The 6329-nt window shown below is 36.6% G+C and overlaps 1 long non-coding RNA gene across 1 annotated transcript in view; it reads left to right on the top strand.

Moving 5' to 3' along the window:
* LOC146443331 (uncharacterized) overlaps positions 1 to 4410 on the top strand; it is a 4460-nt gene extending 50 nt beyond the window's left edge. The window contains exons 1-2 of the long non-coding RNA XR_014846881.1: positions 1 to 2708; positions 2826 to 4410. The exon at positions 1 to 2708 is cut by the window's left edge and continues 50 nt beyond it. This is a non-coding gene — a long non-coding RNA (uncharacterized LOC146443331). The remainder of the gene's footprint in view (positions 2709 to 2825) is intronic.
* Positions 4411 to 6329: the final 1919 nt, after the last annotated feature.

Genomic DNA, 6329 nt, shown 5'->3' with positions numbered 1-6329 from the left:
GAATGAGGCAAAAGTTACTGAAAAACAGAAGATCCTCTACATGAACTCCTAGAGGCATAAACATTATTTATGACATCATTCTTATTTAACTGGGGGAAGTAAATGCTAATAAGTGCCCAAAATAAAGAGATTAGAAATGTGACTTAGCACAATCAGGGATGATGGTTATTCATCAGAAATACCTCTTAATTTTTTTTCTATTTATTTTCCTTCATTTTTCATTGACGTAGTTTCTTAAGATGCTTTTGATATTGATAGCTCAGGGAGGAGCAAATGCATGCACTAATGACTTGGATGAGTTTCTGCTATTTGAATTTGCTAGAGATTTTATTAAATAGCAACATAGCTCAGGACAAGCTGATGGCATTTCACAGCCTATTTCCCCATATTCCCTAAATGCTGATTTACCAAGAATGAAATGCGTGTACACATACTCTGGAGCATGTGTTAAAGCTGTGCTAAACATTTTCCATGTAACTTCCAGCTGGCAACATTTTGCCAGAAAGCCTGGTACTTAGAAATGATAAATAAATAAAACAAACAGAATCTTGTGTTGTAATAAGGAGACAATGGAACAGCTGCAGAGCATGGAGTAAATTCAGCTTGATTCGATGTGGACACAGTGGCTGGATTTTACCCAGGAGATATTAGCAGCATTCATATTCTTAAGGGGAAGATTGTGAAAAGGGAAGAAGGGATCTCATTGGGAGGTCTCTCAGCACATTTGGAAAAATAAACAGAGAAACTATGAAAAATAATATTTAAGCAGCAAAATCAGCATAAGATGTCCTCCTGCAGTATGTTGAAGAAATATGAACTTGTCTTGGAAAGAAAAAATAGTGAACAGAGCTCTGTTTTATTTTGTTTGGAGAGAGAATAGGAAGAAGATTGAGGGGGGCTGTAGCTTGGGAAAACAAACTGTGACAACAACAGCCACCAAGCAAAGAAAAGAGAAATAGCAAAGGTAAGGAAAGCAAAAGCAGAGACGGTGTATCAAGTGTGCTTCTAAAGGGTGCTACTCATTAAAGAAAAGAAGACACCCACAAGCTTTTGGAATTGTATTTACAAAGGCAAAAATATCATATAACACATATGCTTCTGTCATAAAACACATTTTCAGTTCAAGCAAGTTTAGAGGGCAGTTCCTCAGCACCAGTAGTAGTAACTGCAAGTGCAATGGCAAACACTACAGCAGGTGAGACATTTACGTCTGTTATGCTTAACCTTTCATGGGTGGGCTGTCTTCTACTAATAGTAGTGCACACTGATCACTCTTTGCTAAACATGGTATAGTAATAACTCACTCAGACTTGTATTACGGGTGCCCTTTTGTTATTGAAGATGAAATCCTGGGGGTTTTATCATACAAGGTAGTTCTATAAAAAAGGATGAACACCCTGATACTTATTTATGCTTTAGGCACCCACATTTGGAAACAATGACCTGTGTAAGAACCAGTTTCAGTGGTGAAACTGGAAACCAGGATCAAACTTAATAACTATGCATCACATAGTAAATCACATTCCTGAATGTTCATTTCCTGATATTCAACTGGTAGACAGAACTTTCTGAGTTGGAAACTAGTAGCTTAAGAGAAAGTAAAATGGGGTCACACTAATCTGTAGCCTCTTACATTTTCACTCAAATGCATGGAGAAGGCTAAGCAAGAATTTCTGACATAACTATCACTCTGACTTTGGCTTGACTGGGTTGTCATGATCAAATGACTTCTTTTGCCTGGTATGTGCTCTTGTGCTTTTTACATCCTTGATATCCCAGTTTATACATGTGCACATGCTGACTTCCTCCAGGACACCACAACCCATAGTGATAATTGCACTGCTAGAGCTTCCCGCTGTGTTAAAGGTCAGCAGAAGGGCCTCAGTGGTGAAGTGGCACTTGCCTATCAAAATGCAAAATACCGGGGTGAAAGAAGTAAAACTCAGCTATTATACGTTACAAAACTTGAGACATTCAAAGTCGAGTATATCGTTCTCATGTTCCAATACCCAGAGAAGAATGTCACAGCATGACTCCATCCTCGTGATGGAGACTGAAAGAAGAATGAAAAATAATGCAAAGTTATCTCCTTTTTGTTAAATCTATTGTAATCTTGTGTTCTTCCTCTGTTACTGCACTGAAATAAAGACATTTTAATCCCAGGGTACAACTGAGAAAAGCCCTGATCTAATAATTGTAAAACCTCCCTATCCGATATTTTAGAACTCAGAGTACTTGTCACTTATGAATATTCATACAGACCAGTAAAAGAATTATATTCTGTCTGCAGTCAAGGCAGGAAAAGAACACGGTAAATTCTAAAGAGACAGCAGTATTTTATGAAACACTTGTCAAATATTAAGGGCATCCACAACAAAATTCTTGCAGGAAAATTGTTCAGGAGAAGTGAATGGAATAGTGATAACATCATTATGGAACAGACCTTTTAGAGGCAAAAAAAAAAATGCAGGAATTCATCTCAAGTATAAGAAACATTGGAATTCTTCAAGGTAACCTCTTAATGTGCATGTTCATGAGGGGGTATCCATGCTGCTCAGCTAAGACATTGAATGCAAAAGGCTGATACAACTTTTGCAAATTAAACTAGAAAACCAAGTCAAACACTTTTTTTTTTTTAATGGAAGACAAGTTTTTATCTGAAGAAGGAATTTGTCACCTGAAAGCCTGTCCAGAGGTTTACAGTTAAGGTTAGTTAAAAATATGCCATATTTTATACTTGTTCATGTCTCTTCCTTTGTGATTAAGTAAACTTCAGAATTTCTTCATAGTAAAATATTAAATATTTAATAAGATTTTTTTTTCAGTGTTTTCTGACAGGTCAGTGCTTATATATAAAAAGGCCTAATCTCATCCTGGCAAGAAATGGACTTATTCCAATGGCAGATGTATTAACCCAAGCAGATATTCAATAAGTTGATTTGGAGGATTGACTTTCATCTGAAGTGGGAGACTTCTTGTGCTTATGATATTCCCTGAAGAAATGAAAGCAGCTTTTTATGAGTTCTTCCATTAATAAACTTGTTAAAAATAAAGGTAAGGTAATGTTGAGGCCTCTAAAACCAGAGGCTGATGGTAGTTTACCTGCTACCCTGATACTGCTGAAAGGAAGAGAGTGCTCTCCTTCTCCCTCACCTCTCTCCCTTTCATCCTTTGAAGCCTCCTCCTGGCAACAGTTGTCACTGCCTTCCATAATTGTCCCTCTGAATCTACATTGGGCTTTTTTACCCCCCTGTCCTCTTCTCATTAATAAGCAAGGTATCCTTGCTTGCAGTGTATGCTTTGTATGCATAATACTTTCTTTCATTAACTTAGTGAAATCAGGCTCCTGGCTGCTACTGTGATGTCATATGTCCCTGGTCCAACCAGACCCATTCAGGACAAACGTTCTTTCTGAGAGGTGGCTGGACCATCAGCAGGTCTAGATGCTTGTGTCCTTAGCTGAACCTTCAGTCTGAACTGCTGAATTTTCTAGTCTTTTGGGAATGGAGGATGCCACTCATCTTCCAGGCAAACATCTTAGCCCTTAGAAAAAAATCTAAACCATTCTATAGAGACAAAAATGTCTTCAAAAAAGAAATATTACAGGCTTGATGTTTTACCAAGGCAGTCCAAGTGTCTTGGAAGAAAGTCTTCTTGGGAGTTTTGTGGGAGGAGCTAAAGTGTGGGAAAAAATATTTCTGGCTCTGTCACCAAGAGTTACATTTCCTCTTTCTGAAATTACCTAAGTAGACCTTTTAGTTTGCTTTCAGTCCCTACTAGTTTTTATACTTAATAGTTCACTGTATTTCAGCATGTTTTGCATCTTTTGCTTATCTATAGAACTTGAATTGAAGGAATTTTATTTTCACCCTTCGTCTGAAGATCTGTGACGGCAAAAGGAATGCCTCTGATTATTTGCCCTCATTTTTCTTAAAAGTATCCATGCTGAGTTCACTTTTATGGTTATGCATGTCAGACCCTGTCTCCAGAACTACAATTTTGCTGGGACATCAGTCCTGAAGGTGTTCAATAAAAGAGAGCAAAATGCTTTTAGTGAGTCTATGAATGCTTTAGTCTATGCCACACAAATGTGTCTTCATGCCTTAGGTGCTCATAATCATATCTTGTCTTGAGTTAAACCCATGAAAACTTGTTAAAACCAATAGAGATGCACAGGGAGAAGTGAATAAATAGTATTTAGCTCAGAAATGCTGGGCACCCATCTGTAAGCTTATTAATCCATTGATGGAGTCATCCTGTGTTCCAAAGCATGTCAACACTTCCTATAATATGTTGTGATTGTACTGTGCTGTCAGTAAAGGTGGGTCGTGTGTTTAAAAATGACATTTGCTTTACCATTCTGCCTAAACTGTGGATAATGTTTTAATAAATGGTATTTTTTAAAAGAAATATATTATTTGATAAAATTATTACTCAAACTGAATTCCATCAAATTGTCACAGTTGCTGTGTGCTTAAAAAGCTTCTGCTCCTCTATTATTAAGTGGTAAAAGATTATAATTTGAAAAAAATGAATACTAAAATGACTGATTTAAAAAAGTATGTTTCAATAAAATTCAGCATAAAAATTCAAAGCAAAATGGAAAAAACCCAGATTTTCTTTTTAATTTTAAATCCACACATTTAAAAATATTTCAGCAAACAAATTAATATTGCAATAGAAGGTACATCACAAGTACTACACACTTCTCAGTTTCCAGCACTCTTTCATTTACTTATAGGACAATTCATCGTCCACAGTTACACAATATTTACTTCTTTACTATAATAAATACAGCATTTGCTCTGTAACATTAAGATAAGTGCAAAGGAAGTTGTGGTAGTAGAAGTTAAGACCTACTACTACTCAAAACCTCTTAGTCAAGGTAATATGCTTTGTGGGTACATATAGTTCCATCCCTGAAAGAGTTTTTTTTGGAGTCATAGTTGTGTAATGGTGCTTTTCTAACATGACTACTAAATATATTGTAGGTGATTGTTCCTTGTTATGAAGTTAACCATAATGACCACTCCTTTTTTAACTCAGAGCAACAGGAGACTGAAAACTGAAGGAAACTATTTTTTTTCTTGTTCAGGTTAAAATAAAATAAACCAATAATCTACTAGAGGTCAAACATTCAAAAAAAAGGTAGGAAAACTGGGAAATAAAAGCCTTTGAAGGAGTTTCAAGTTAAGGACCTGAAGTACTGAAAGAAAGAATTTTGATTACTTACTAAATCAGCAACATTTTCAATTGTATAGAAAATAGAAATTTATTAAATAAGTAAACTAGAGAAAACAAGAAACAAAGAACAGCCTTGCAATGACCCAAAGAATACAAAGATAGTAGTAATTTCTTGAATACTTCATAAATTAAAAGAAAGCAAGAGTAAAGCTATAAAAAGTTAGACCCTGCTTATTTAGTTTTCCTAGTATGGTAAGATTACTTCTATTAAACAAAGAAAACCCCCACAAACAAATAAAAGAAGAAGCCAGGTATTAGTCTAATCCTGGGCTGTCAACATCCCTGTGCCAGGTGTCATTCATTCCATCCAGATCAGAATTCAGAGGATCCCTTTGCACCTTCACCTGGCATTTGTTCATGCAAGAGATCACACAAGTGCTTCAGTATGCTCATTCCAGTGACAGCTTGAATAAGGACCCTGCTACCACAAAAGACGTCTGGAGTAGCCAATTAGGGGAATGAGTTATTCTAACTTGGGCTGCTGTGCCACCACTACAATACTGTCTCCAGCACCATCATCACAGAAACGTAATCACACTTGTTTCATCATGCCGTGGGTGAGCTGATTACACCAGACCCCAGTCAAAAGCAACATCTAACTCAAAGTACATATTTTTCTGCTTTCATAGAAGCCAAGCAGGAGATAAATTTCAAAATGCATTTCAAGCTAAAACTGCAACAGGATCTCAGCACCGAAGTCTTAAGAATATTGAGTCTATAGATAATTTAAAAAAAAAAAGAATACCATGGCAATACATTCTAAAAGGAGTTGACCTTTAGATCCATGAAGCACAGTAGGTTTTAATTTTGTAACAGGATAGGCAGCACAATGTCTTGATCTTATCATAGAATGTCTGAGTAGGTCAGGTACCATCACTGGAAACCAAGCTTGAGCCCAGGAGATGAAGAGACATGTCAAAGTGTACAGCCCAGCTGCTAGGAAGGAAAAAAAGCACTTCAATATAAGTGTGTGTGTTGCAACTTTTCATGGACCATGGGATGCAGCCTGGTACCCATATGAGAACTTTTTGCTGATGAAACTGGTTATCATTTCCATCGCAACTATTAACCATCTTGTGCTGGCG

This window comes from Lichenostomus cassidix, chromosome 1Aa (genome assembly GCF_008360975.1).
Source record: "Lichenostomus cassidix isolate B80296 chromosome 1Aa, HeHo_3.0, whole genome shotgun sequence".
Lineage (NCBI taxonomy): Eukaryota > Metazoa > Chordata > Aves > Passeriformes > Meliphagidae > Lichenostomus > Lichenostomus cassidix.
This window is presented reverse-complemented; position numbering and strand designations above follow the sequence as displayed.